Here is a 14,864-nt window from a genome sequence, read left to right as displayed (position 1 = left end):
TTAATGTGAATGATTTACACTGCCATGTAGTATGCGTGTTTGATTTATTCAGTTAGTTACAGTGTTCGTTGTACATTAAATTTACTTTGAATTTATAAAATGAAAACAAGCAACAGCACACACTTCAACTCCCACAACGCCTCGCGCGGCATAGGATAATGAATTGGTTGACTTTATGTCACGTGAGACATCTAGCGTCTCCCTGTTGAGTACCGCTTTTCTCACTGTTTTTTCTCCCGCAGGCTACAGAAACCACCGAGCTTCAGCCGGGACAACAGACCGAGCACAGCCCGTGAAACAAGGTGGTATCCACACCACGGTACGTTCACCGGCTCGGGGAGCTGTAAACATACACGCTGTGCTGCTTGTAAGTTCGATAAGATAACACACGTCTGATTAGAGCAGAGCCTGTGTGTCGTAACGTTAGCCTATGTGGAGAGCAAAGGTCTCGGGTGCCACTAGGGACAGACTGTTAAACATACTCGGTAGGTCGACAGGACTCACATCGTGGTAAGTTAAAGGGTCATTTCGATTAAACCGACGCATTATCAAGCTAAGTCCGTTAGATATCTGTTAGTTATATTCCACTTTCTTTCAAAAGGTAGTTGTTTGTCTTTTGTATCACGCAGTGATAACTGTTAAACGTACTGGCGGCATGTGGTAGCTTAGGATGCGAGTCAAACTTCAAGAGGAGTTTCTTGAGTTAATCCTCCAATACAAGAAACACTACAGTGCGTTTTTTACCTATAAAACTCCGTTTTTCCACATGTTTTAGCACATTACCATTTACTTTACACCACTCAAGTGTATTTTTCGATTATTTTTTGTGGACGAAAGAATTGTGTTTCCACATCGTTATTGATTTTAACTCTCCATGCCCACTAAGGTATGAAAATCTTAAAAAGATTCAATTTGATTTGAGTTTTAATTCTTAAAAGTAAAATTTATAATAAGCATTTTTAAAATACCTCCAATTAAGTCTTGTATTAGATGCTTGTAGAAAACTATGCAAATAGATTACAAATAGATTATTAATAGATTACTTAATTAATGGAAAACCAATTTTGGAACATTGATAATTAATGAATTCATTTTGACAATTAATTCATTGTGTAAGTTATCTATCCAGCACAAACTTTAAAAAATGTATTTTGTCTCATGACCAGTTGAGTAAGTAGACAACCAGCCAAACAACTAGGTTCATTTGAATGAGGTTTAACAGTCAAAAATTCAGTTAATCTGCTTCATCAGGACTGTGTAGGTGTGTCTTACCACCTTTGACTGATTATATGAAGCTGCTGAGGTCAGCAGTTTGAGCAGCTCCACCGGCTGATATCCCACGGTTGCTGTCAAAACATATGTTATAAACTGTAGAGAGTTTGTATTGATTTATTAAAGTAGTATTTTACGTATTGTGCCTAAAACTGTAGGAGTGAGACTGCTGTGAGCTAAAACTGAATTTCACCACAGAACAGACAGCCCTCTACAGATCCATATTATTAATTTTTTACAATTACTCTTAGTTCAGAGTAGAATGCACAGAGTAATGCAGCCTTTGTGACTTCACAGGGTCCGTTGCCTTAAGTCAAATTTCTACAGGTTTGATGTATTTCCAGTCCAGGATTGAACATATACAGGTGTAGAAGTTGTCATTCAAAATCAGTTATGTTACTTAGTTGTACAGTTTGCTCTCAGAACCTCCACCAGTAGAGGACAAGGTGGTGCTCACAAGCAGAGATGCTGTAAGGGAGGAGATAAACCATTTAGAGAATCCTGAATAGCACACTCCATAACTACAAAGATGGCTGTTGTATGACACATGCCCTCTCCCTTTCTTGAAACAGCTGATCATCTGCTGAACTGAGAATTATATCATGCGTTTTACAATAGTTTCAACTGATGGTGGTAGCAGGTGCAGATGGACTTCATATAAGCATGGAAGACATGGAAAACTTGTGTGATATATCAACTGTTTTAAACATCAGATATAAAACTCTGGCATTTGTTGAAGTGCCTAGTGGGATGAGCTGATGGTGTCACATCACAGCACTCTGGATTGAGCTGTAGAAGAGGTTGGTGTCATGAAACCTTGCACACATGTTGTGGACGTATAACCTGTGGGGAAGCGTTTTAAACCCTATTTTGTTACCAAAGGTCACTTTTTAATCAGATTTTATCAGATTTGACTGGTGAATCTATGCAGTTTTTATGTCCTGGTGACTATGGAAAGTGACATTATGGCTCTCACTTCATTACAATTTAAGTAGGAGCCACATCTAGTTAGGCCAAAAACAACTGCCAAGAGTTTGCATAATCGGTAGTATGAGATAAGTAAGGACCTTTTTTAGACTTTGAATCATTCAAAGCTACTCTTGTGCCGTCCCAGAATAAAGATATAGAGCTGGAAATGAGCTTAATAAAATAAAGAACTCAGACAAGTAATACAATTAATAAAAACATTAAATAGAGTTATCTGATTAAAATTTCCAAGACTGGATCATATTTCTTAAAATCCTCTCAGAAAGGGATATTGTAATTAATATTTATCTTGACAGTGTCGGATGTGCAATATTTTTCTTATCAGTAGCAAGAAGAGCAGATTGTTAATATAACATGATAACCATCTGTGGAGGTTCTGCCATTACTGTGTGTTTGGACAGGAATAATAATATTCATGCTTCAAAGTCCAACATGTCATTAATTTCAGTTTCTTCTTTTCTGTTGATCTATTATCAGTCCTAAAATCAGCTTATAGGCACACTACCACCATCAGCTGGACTGAAGTGCAGCCATACACTGTGGTGAATTATGGGATACACTTAGCTCTGAATACCACTTTGAAGCAGTGTTAGGAGAACTGTGCATTAAGTGTGAGTTAAGTGGTACTGTGTGTTGGCTTTTTTTCCACACGCACTTGCCCACTATTTGTGCGCTCTGATGAATGCCATGAGCCAATGTGGTATTGGGACAGACCCTTACCCTTCAGCATTGTTAAGGATGCAGTCATCTTGTTTGAATAAACTTTACTGGAATTGTCACTGGACAAAACTGACCAGAGGTTTGTGTTTATGGTCAGTGTGACCGCACACACAATGTGTAGTATGATACAACACAATGTACAGTCAATACAAATACAATAATGTGTGCCCAGGTTTTGATAACAGCCCTGCAGCTGTGATCATATTTAGATTCAGATGTTGCTAAAAGCTAATTTTAAGCACAGAACATATATAATACAAAGTACTTGCCCACCTCAGATCAGTAGAATCAACTGACCACACATGTTTATGTTGTCAGTGGAGGTGGTTTAGACTGTTATAAAAACACTGTCAGAAAAAAAACCTGGAAAATTTGAGAACTGATCGATAACACAATTGACTGAGGGTAGAAAAAGTAAACATTAACATTTGCATGTTTAAAACCTGTTACTTAAGTTCACTCCACTCTATAATGTATCCTCTTTCTTTTTTTCTATTCCTTCCTAGATCCATTATGAATTTCTTCCTGGAAACAATCCAAGTCCTCCTGTTGTCCATCTGGTACAATGTGGAGTCTTTCATCCACCTCTTTGTACCAGGAGGAAGAAGAACGTAGCTGGTGAAGTGGTGCTGATCACAGGGGCAGGTAGCGGGATTGGTCGCCTCATGGCCCAGGAGTTTGCAGCTCTTGGCACTGTGCTGGTGTTGTGGGATATTAACCAGGAGGGCATGAAGGAAACCGCTCAACTGGCTAAACAGAGTGGAGCCAGCAGAGTCCACTACTATCTGTGTGACTGCAGTGACAGAATGAGTGTACAGAGTGGCTGACCAGGTAAGGTTACCATACCATACCATACCATGCTTGGCTTGCTGTACTCAGCTAGCTGCACCCTGCTGGCCTTATTTTAATGCATTGTTGTTGGATTATGCCAGCTGATAAAAATGGTTTAGCCATCATTTCCATCAGTTAGAGCAACACTGTATCCATTAAAGTAATGTTGGAATGCGACAACAGCAAGAAACAAGAATAGTAAGATGAACGGACAGTGTTTAAACGAGCAGTTTCAGGGGGAAGAGAGGCAGTTAACGTCAGTAAATCAGTCTGTGTGTATTGGTCTATAAATCAGTATGAGTGATTCTTACTGTATCTGTTGTCCACACCTGCCTCATACTGTATGTGAACAGCTTCTCCTTTCATTAGTTCATTAAATCCCTACAGCCATCTGAAAGGCAGCAGGACGCGTGTTGCAATCTGCAGCCTTTGATTTGAGAAGTGCCAAGCCAGGGCACAATGTCATTACAGGCAGCTGTTTACCCTCATTAAATCACATGCACATGACTATAGGTTGCTACAAAGTAACCCCACATACCTCTACTCAGAGTAGGTCCATATCAAGATGACATTCTGCTATTTTATTTTTTGGACAATTATAGTATAGTTATAAATAGTTCCACAAGTAACAACCTGTGACATGACATGATCAAGAACACAGTTCCAAGAGTGAAGATTGTATCTGTCATGATGTCTGATGTATTGCAGGTCTGTTTATAATACTGCATTATTTATAACACGTTAGACAAATGAACAGAAACCTGGTATTTATATATAATCAGGGTGGTACCTGCGAAAGGAACTGTGTGATTGTTCAGTGTGCCATGATATGGCCATCTGAATAATGTTTTTGATTACATTAATGCTTAAATCCTACAGAAAATACAACTACTATTTCCTTCAAAGTCAGCTCAAGCGTGTGTGTGGTGTGTGTGTGTGTGTGTGTGTGTGTGTATATCCCTCGGGCAGGGTGGGATGACTGTTGAGTAAACAGACATTTGTTGGCTTAATACACGAAATGTGGGCAGGTGCTGTAACAGCTAGACCCAAGTGAACAAAGAGAGCAGGATCTGAACTACTTTAAGGTCAACTGCCAGAAACATACAGAGCCCAATGCTGTGGCTGGCCATTATAAGCCATATGTGTGTTTGTTGGGAGCTTAAAACAGCAGTATCTTATCTGTGCAAAATGTGAAGTTGTTTATTAAAAAAGTTCAGCTCAGATCAGTCAGTCATTAAAGATAGACTGGGTGTAGCAGGACTTGCAGATAATCTTGTGTAGTACATAATATCTACAGTTTCATCTGCTAAGTCAGATAAATAAGAACAGATGCCTGTGCTCAGCTAACCTGTGCCTTGACATCAAGGCAATGTGTTTTTTATGTCCTGGAGCAGTAACTGACAACTGCTTTGGGATAAAGAGAAATGCTAATTTGTAGAAGTCAGAGACAATCTATCAGGAGTCTCACATCAAGTTCATACCACATGAGAAGATTCTCATTTTAACAGGTACTTATGTCACTTTCACTCGTTAGAATGACAAACACCAAGGCCGGTCAGATAAGCTGCAAATTAATGTTAATTAATGAATTAATTAATGTGTCCAGTAACTCTATGACAGGCCACAATTTCACTTATCTGTTTTGGTCTGGTGCTCTCAGCAGCCAGTGTCTGTGTCTGCTGCTTCCTTCATATCATATCAGTAATAAGCTGATCATTGTAATACTTTTGAACCAAGATCTTCACTATTTGAATCAAGAGGCTTATCAACAACACCTGTAAATGGTCTAAAGATTTAAGCAGTCTCTCAAGAACTCTGGTTTGCCTTGGGAATATCTTTACAAAGTTGTATCATACATGACTGACATTTTCCTGTGCTCCATGCAGGTAAAGCGAGAGGTGGGTGATGTCAGCATCCTGGTGAACAATGCTGGGATCGTGACAGGAAAGAAGTTCATGGATGCTCCTGATTCCCTGATTGAGAAGACAATGGAGGTCAACACTATGGCTCACTTCTTGGGTCAGTAAGTCACAGCGATCTTGTCAGCTTAACTTTGTTGTCACTTTTGTTACTGTGTTGTCTGAGCAGTTTCTTATGGAGACTTTGTCTGAAAAAAATGTTGTAGTGTTAAATTTAACAACTTCCCAGTTAGCATCTCCATTCAGTTTTTGTGCTCCACCAGAATAATTATAGATTTTCTAGTTATTATTTTAATTGATTAATGGATATATTAAGTGAATATCAAGTCAAGATGAGTGTGGACTAAATGGCACTTGAATGCTGATTAACTTTATTCAGTTTTTTTTTTTTTTTGGTCAGAATAATCATTATAACAACAGTAAATTTAAATGCCTGTACTCAGAATATGGTTGTCTGTTATCCCCTGGAAGTAGAAGTAGAATTGAATCCCTGCCTCTTAAGGTTTCCATATATTGTTTTTTGATTCATTTGTTTTCTGTCTCTCTCTGCTCAGACCTACAAGGCCTTCCTTCCTGCTATGATTGCCAACAATCACGGCCATCTTGTCAGCATTGCCAGCTCTGCTGGACTCATAGGAGTTAATGGATTGGCAGGTGTGTGTTTTCTCTCTTAATCACATAATGCATGTCATTCCATGAAGCACCTAGATGTACAATTTTTACATGATTACAGCATCTTTGAAAATCATCTGGTGATCATAAGATTTTATCAGAAGAAAAATTATATAATTCTGGTGAAATTTTGTAATCATATGGTTTAATGTCACCTCATTCATTCAGTTTGACGTTGTGCTCATGTTAGCCTATTCTATTTTGTTTTGTCTTAACCCTCCAGTAGCGTGTTATGTACAGTGGCAAGAAAAAGTTTGTGAACTTTTGGGAATTTCATAGTTTTCTGCATGAATTTGTCATAAAATGTGATCTGATCTTCATCTCAAGTCAAGGGTATTGACAAATATAATGTGCCTAACATAATAACACATTTTTTTTTTTATCTTTCATGTCTTTATTGAAACGTTTACACTTTATCATGACATGTAGATTGATGGGCATAAGTGGTAATTTTATCTATGTACAAATAGATCTACAACACAAATGTGCAAAAGTGAAGGACTCTGAATACTTTCTGAAGGCACTGTAAAGACGGTCATAACTTAAGTGTTAGGGGACTGATAAGGACTGAGATAGGGATGTCCTTGACTCTTCTGTGTGAATCCTGCCAGGGCCAGTCACAACATTTTTTTAACTGACTGGTTAAAGGTTGTGTAAATCTGATCAATTTCCAATCCAATATTTATTGTAATCCATTGTGCTCTGGGTGCACAAACACTTCATTGTGGTCTTTTCAACCAGTAGAACTGTTTTCTGACTCAGTGTTGTGAGTGACTCAAACTCTAAGCAGCACAAAGTAAACAAACAGCAGGCAACAGCCTCAATGAAATATTCATACTGACAGAACTGTCAGCAAGTGATTCAAGCAGAGCTGATTTAGATTAACAAACAGAGCTGTTTAGTCTCTAAATTAGTGACATAAACCCGGTCTGTAAAATCCTGCTGTTATGATTCAAAACTGCTTTTGAACTTTTATCATGCCATAGGGTGTGTTGTAGGTACTGCATAGCCACGTACCCTACGTTGTGGCCTGACATGCACCGCCCCCAAAATATAGCTACAGAGCCATATGAGAAAGTGGCTAGCAAGGTGATAGGTATCTTTGACCAGCAGGTCCTCTGCAAGGATAGTTCTAAACTAGACAGCAAAGAACACCCCTGTCACTGTGAGTTTGAAACTCTTCCTTCAGACCAGAGATTCAGAGTACCCCAGTTCAAGTGCAATATGAGTAAAAACTCCTTGTTCCTTGTGCAATAAACCTGCTAAATTTGCACATCATTTTGAATAAATTTTTTTTTGTTTTAGCACTTAGTATTTTTGAGATTGTTTTGTTGTATTGAAGGTAACTTCAAAATGGCATTTGTAAAGAGTTCAATTAGTTACAAAAAGTATTTTTAAGATTAACTCATAAAGAACCTTTTCTGTTCAGAAGCAGTAGTTCTATGTATATCACAGTAAGTAGAACATTGGAAACCAGTTTTGATTGCCTTCTTTGATGAGTTTTTCAATAGACCTCAGATCTTATAAAGGGTAATTGGCTTACCAATGTGAGATTGCCACAGTTTATTCTTAAAAATTGATGGTACAAAAAAATCTTCACCCAACCTTTTTTTCAGTCTAACACTTTCAGTAATCTAGAAGTGGAGACATGGAATGATTTTTGGACCTGTAGTTTTGTAGTAAATGTCATTTCTTGTCTTGTTTTTTAATTGGAACTTTCTGTTCAGTGACTGGTATTTAATTGAACTTTGTCTTGAGAAAACCTTGCTCTCCTTAGGCATAAGCTGACCACTGTGTGATGGACTGCACCAGAGAATATTACACTTAAAGACTGAGTTGCCCTCTCACCTGTATTTGTCAGGAAGATTTATGGGCCTTTATCACCTGCCTGCTTGGGTTAGATTATGTAACAGATGTGGCCATGGCACAAAATCATTATTGTAAATAATCGCTGTACTGTGATCAGCAAACATGTTACTTGATAGCTATGCATGTGGTGCATGTGGAAGGGAGGTGACTTTGAGTTCTCTTCCAACAAAAAACAAAAAACTGGGCAGATGCAGTGTTTCCCAGTGGAAGTACACCTAACAAAACCTCATAGTTGACTGAAATACAAACAGCCATACAGAGTTCTTCCTTTTGACTGATTGAAACAGCATCTGATATAGCTGTATCTTTGTCTTTGATCACATCCATACTCAAATCATTTCTGTTTTGGCCCTCTGTCCACTCTTCAGGCCCTGATCTAGTTTGTGATTCTGCTTAAAGTAGGGGTGGGTGTCTTTATATGCAGACCTGTTAAAACAGGTGCAGTTAACATGTAGACTGGTGCACATTGAAATTTTGACCCTGCAACTCCAATTCCATGTCAGCCTGTCTTCAGTTTAAATAAGCAAAACAAAATGCACACTGTCTGTTCTTTGGGGCGGAACTTTACATATGGCTTTTTAATCATCTGTAATTAAAAGGAATCAGGTGTCTATCTTAATGGGTAAGATTATTAAATCTGAATCTGAATGATTGAAACTCAAGGGTAAAATGACGGTCGGCAGCAAATATGCAAAGTAATTAGTAATTTACTATCCTTTTGGAATGTGTCCTTTCTGAACGATACTTGAGGTAAAACAACAAACAAGAGCATTAACTGACCTCTGTGACTCCTTACGATTGATTATCCTTTTCACTTGCTTTTTCCTGTATCTCTGACCCTTCTCCCTGCAGACTACTGTGCTAGTAAGTTTGGAGCAGTAGGTTTTGCAGAGTCAGTTGGTCTGGAGCTACTGGCAACTGGAAAAGATGGCATCAAGACCACCATTGTGTGTCCGTACTTCATCAACACTGGAATGTTCGATGGATGTCAAACCAAGTAGGTCTCTTTTCATGATTTCATCAACAAGCTCAACTGCAGAATATTTACAATATAATAAAGTTCCCATTGTGGCAAAATTAGGTTATTTGCAATGGCAAAAAGTCAATAGTAAAATAGATTAAAAAGCAATTATAAAAATAGAAGTATGGTTAAGTGTAAAGCTAGATAATGTGTTGGGATTACCATCTCAAAATTATCTGTAATCTAGTTTATAGAAAATATATATTTTACATTCATGTCCTTCTGTTTCATGTTAAAAAAAATGATTTTTTAAAAATATATGTTATGAATTAGAGTTAGCAGAACATTGTTTGTGCCACAGAGGAAAATTACAGATGCAAAAGAAATGGATAAAACACATTAATGCCCGATAAAGTCTATCTGATATGTTTAATTTATAAATTACTATGAACTTACTGACAGCAGTAATGATTTTTGTCCAGTAATGTCTATGCAATAGAGGCTACAGAGGGCAAACATTTATCACAGTGGTCACCTCTAATCCTGGTGATTATCAGAGGCACTTTTTAAAATGTAGAGTGATGTATTTTGCAATAATAATAATAATGATAACAAGCAAAGCAATGTTCTGCTTCAGACATAATCATGGAAAGCACTGGTTCTGCTGTTTATGCCAATTTCTTTGTCTTACCTGTCACTAAAAACAGTTTTCCTGCACAGCATAGGTTACCATGTTGATTTAATCAGACTAAAAGTGAGCTCAACTTTGCGAGGTAACCCCCTTAACCTGCTTCATGATCTGCTCAGTAGTTAATGTTAACTAGCCAGCTGTCTGCACAAATCATGTTTTGATGTCTTGTCAAGAAACACAAGCAGCAGGAGCAGACAGATTAGTGTGCTGCCTTTTCTGGTACTAGTGCTAATTAAACTGGATGTCTGCTCTCTCCTTAGTTGAAGCTTTTGGCACTGACAGTTGTGGTTAGGTGTATTGGCACCCACAATGACATCCCTAACATTATTTCTTAGGAGAGCTGCAGCTATGAGGTCACCAGTTTTTCAGTCATCAGTACTAATCACATTTCAAATGACGCCATAAACTATAATGATGATGCTTCTTTGATCACAGTCAATAGTGCTCTCTTTGGATCACTCTAGTGGCTTCAAATGATTGGCTATTATCACCTCAGCTTAGCTTGGCTTGGCTTAAATGGACCATTCACACAAGTTATCTCCATCTCTTTTCAAATAATGTTCTCTGCTCTTTTTTCTTTCTTTATGTAGAAATTTTCCATCACTGTTCTCAGTCATTGGCTTTAATAATCACATGGCCAATGTTAATACTCTCCTATAGATTTTCTTGTCCTGGCTTTATTGAGGGAGGTGTATGTGTTTCTGTCTGGGTGAGGCCATACAGAAAGTCATTAAGCAGTGCTTGCTCTGGGCTTTATATCCTGGCCGGTGCACAGACTGGTGTGAGATTGACTAACTTGCCATAGCAGAGGAGAAGAGGAGGTGAACGAGGGAAGAGGAGTAAAGGGGAGGGTTGAAAATTATAGTTTATGTAACTTGGCAATTCAGTTACGCATAAAGTCTTATTTGTAATGACAGCCCTGAAAGCCACAGAGCTCCAGGGGGAAGAAAATGAAATGAAAATGAATCCAGGAAATGATTCAGAATATAAAAAGAGTGGGACTGAGAGAAAGATGAAATGTAATATTTTTATGGAGCGTGAAATAGAGCAGTAGGGTTACAATACACCAAGAAAGCCGAGCCTTTATTTAGTTTTTAGGTTATTAGTGGAGATGAGCCTCCATTTCTAATTTTTCCTTTAAGGTTTGTCATCATCATTTGGTGTGGAATCTCTCTGTTTTCTTGTTTGCTCATTTTTGTCATTGCTGCTGTTTGCTGCAAACTCAACTCTGTGACCTCTGTTCACATTAAAATGATTTCAGTGGTTCAGGTGCCATGAAGACCTCAGTAAACCTTAGTACGTTCAAAACTTTGCTTCTTGCTCAACTTGCATGCACTGCAGAGACCACATTTCATCAATGCCCCAACATCTCCACTTGCCTCTGGTCAGAATCATAAACCCCACAGACCAGGCACTGAGACTGGAGCCTTTAATTCAGGGTTCATATGGTTATGAAAAACCTGGGAACGTAAAGGGATTAGAAAAATGTGTTTCCATTCTTGCAAGTTTTCTAAAAAAGTTAAATCACAAAAGGTTTAGAAATGTCATGATGAAAATCAGTTGTGACACTGTTGCTCTGTAAAATCTATTTTACAATGTGGCCTATTAGCTAGTTCCAGTTCTCAACACACAAGCTATCCCGTGGTGGTGTTACAAAAATATCAAGGTGTTCTGTAACTAATTATATAATTATGTATGACCCTGCTTAGAACTGGAATGCAACGCTGTTTGAAATTTAATTTCAAAGCTATTCTCCTTTAACAGCAGCATTCAAAGGGAACAGAGTAAACGTACATTAACCAATAGTTATCATTCAGACCTGCATGTGTCACATGCCTGGCCACCACAAAGAACATTTACTGTTTCTAACTTGTTGTGAAATTTATGCAAGATATACTCGTGGAAGGGGAAATTCAAATTGTTTGAAAGCAGTGTTATTTTCCAAACAATGTCTTCATCTGCCTGCAGGCTTCTGGATCATAGACCTACAGTGAGCTTTACAGTTGGATCATTTATTTTGCAGAGTGCATCATAATCACTGCTCAAGGTGCTGATCCTGGGACAGCCAGGGTGCCTCCCCTTGGTCTCATAGGAGATTGTAATAATACTAATTCTAGGTTTTGTGCATTAATATTACCTCTTATTATACTCTGTATCTGTGCCCGACTTCAAATCTCCAACAAGCCTAGCTATATGATTCAGGCACCATGTAACTGATGGACATTCAGATATCTGATGTCATATTGTATCAGGCCACAATATAATCTGATCTAATTCATATTTATTTTATTATTTTTAATCTGTCATTGAGCAATAAAAATTACTGGATGTCCGTGCCTGTTTCACTTATTCAGTTACAGTAGTTATAACTGTCACCGTGTGTCTATGACAGCTCAGTTGGGTGTAAAAGGGTGGTGCATCATGGACACAGCTCTGTGCACGTCAGCAAGTACTTTAATTCACCAACAGTGGTAACGGCTAATTTCTAGTTATTTTCAGGTTAACTGTTTGGGTGGCAAGAGAGCTGGTGACCAGCTGTTGTAGTAAATGACTGAGCCTTAAAACGTCCGGTCTAAAATATAAAAACTATTTATTTGTTATAGGCAGATTTCTGTCTACAGTAGGAACCAGTGAATTTTGCCTATATAATGCAAACTTTATCTATCTTTAAACCCACACAGACAGATGGATAAATGGAGCAAAGAGAAAAAGCCACTAACTATTTAACAGGAACACAAAATAATGCCAGAGGTCTTTTTGGTGATGGTAGACTGCTAGACATTAGACTGGCAGTGTCTTTCTATTTTTACCTATCCATAGAAACACACACACACAACACACACCATTGCAGGGTCATTGTGGTACATTCCCAGATGTCCTGGGGTCAGATTTTAAAAGTGTTTGGAGACTTGTGTCCATCTTTATTTCTGTCTTCCTGCCTTCATCCATCCAACAGGCCCCTGAAGCCAAAAGGACACATGCTTTATGCCAACACTGAACACCTGGCCTGTCACTTCCTACTTCTCACATTTGTACACTGAGGTCCTTAAAATAACCACAAAACGTCATAAATACATAAAAAAGTTGTCTGTGCCCTTCGTCGTCGTACGTAAGTGGCCTTCCTTGGATAAATTATTGCATGTGCATCTTTACCTTACCTCCCTAACTCTCCCTCGATCTAAATGATTACATGTACGTTAATTGGGCAAGCTAGCCGTGAACTTGTCCAAAAAAAGCGAAGGTCGTGTGCAGTCTTTACTTAACACCCAACTGACAATCAAATTTTGTCAGTTAGCTTGAATTTATGCCAGAGGTATATATATCATCTCTTGCAGGGCAAACGGGAAACTTACTATTTGTTGGTATGTGGTTTACTGTTAGTAGTTGGATCTTAATTGTTTTTCTTGTTTTCATCAGGTGGCCATCACTGCTGCCAATCCTGAATCCAGACTATGTAGCCAAGAAGATCATCCATGCTGTGCTCACAGACCAGGTCTACCTACTGCTGCCCAAGAGCATATACCTCATTGCTGCTCTCAAGAAGTTAGTGTCTACTTTTTCTGTTCTCTTCCACATATCTGCACTGACATTGCTCACATCTTTCTACATACAGAACTCATTGTCACTGAGTAGTTTATATCTCCTGAGTCAATAGTGTAATCATTTTGAAGTCTCACTAGTAACTGACACTGCCAAATAATTTTGCTTGGTCTTAACTGATACCTGGATGGTAATGATCTGTGATCACTTACTGTATATTGAGTTTCATAAATAGCCTACCATACAATACAGATTATTTCATCCACAGATCTGTCTGTATACTGTCTGGATCACAGGTCATAAATACTACCTGTTAACTGACTGTACCAAAAATAGATACCAGCATAAGGACAATACCTGCATTGTAAGTATTGTATGAAACAAAACAAGTAACAAAGCGGTTGCAGATGACAGAACCTGCATTAATTAATTATTTGGCCACTTAGAGGCAGTAGAATAATCTGAATGCTGACAGATTATCACTTTATTAAGTTGATATAGCAAACATTTGTGTATTTACACATCCAGCACAGGCAGCAACATCGTCATTCATTTAGAACTGTGCTTGTGTCTAAGTCCTGTATTCATTCTGTAGCGTTGGGTGCAAGCAAAAGATGAATTTTTTTAGTTCACCTTTCACATTGACGTGGATTGGGTTTAGGGTCCCAAACCACTGGGCCGCAAATCAGAAATCTTCAGCCAGATTCAGGTGTTCAAAAATTATCAGGGAGACAGCAGTATCCAAGGCAGCAGAGTTTATTTGTTGACAAAGAAACCAGAGAACCATTCAAAGTGCATACATGATAAAAACTAAGTTATCTTTTATTTTTACACCCATTATTTCCTAACACTTCCTTGTATTAGTTTTTAAAAATTCTGTGGTCTTTTTTCACATTTTAATATGGATTACACAAAGTACGCATTGTATTCAGTGAACACTAACATCTACTCTCACACGGGTGACCTTTAACACATATCACATGTTTTCTTTGAATCATACAGTAAATATTGATAATACCATTTCCACACAATATGTCATCTTAGCTGATCATTAGCTTATTGCAGTATTCTGCTCTTTAGAGGCACCTCACTCTTTGCACATCACATAGCTGTTGACATCACACATTGTTATTGGGATTTTTTTTTTAAAAAGATTAATTGCATTGTTATATGTCTACATGTAGACAACATGCTCTTTAGTTGATACCTAAAGGAGTTAGTGAGTTTATAATACATTGAATTTGTAGGTGTGGATGGTGGAAGGCGTCCAACTTTAGTGTAGCATATTTGTGGATTGAAGCTTAACTCTGGTGCTACTGACTGTTATACTCAGATGAATTTTAGTTTACTATCTAGTCTCTGTCTGTTGTTGAATAGTAGTTATATTAAGTAAACAGTATGA

The 14,864-nt window shown here is 38.1% G+C and overlaps 1 pseudogene; it reads left to right on the top strand.

The window, feature by feature from the left end:
- The first annotated feature begins 163 nt into the window (after nucleotides 1–163).
- Nucleotides 164–13,551, top strand: LOC108896718 (epidermal retinol dehydrogenase 2-like; annotated as a pseudogene).
- Nucleotides 13,552–14,864: the final 1,313 nt, after the last annotated feature.

This window comes from Lates calcarifer, unplaced genomic scaffold, assembly GCF_001640805.2.
Source record: "Lates calcarifer isolate ASB-BC8 unplaced genomic scaffold, TLL_Latcal_v3 _unitig_4144_quiver_2599, whole genome shotgun sequence".
In the NCBI taxonomy this organism is placed as follows: Eukaryota; Metazoa; Chordata; class Actinopteri; family Centropomidae; genus Lates; species Lates calcarifer.
Note: the sequence above shows the minus strand (reverse complement) of the source record. Positions and strands in the feature narration are given on the sequence as shown.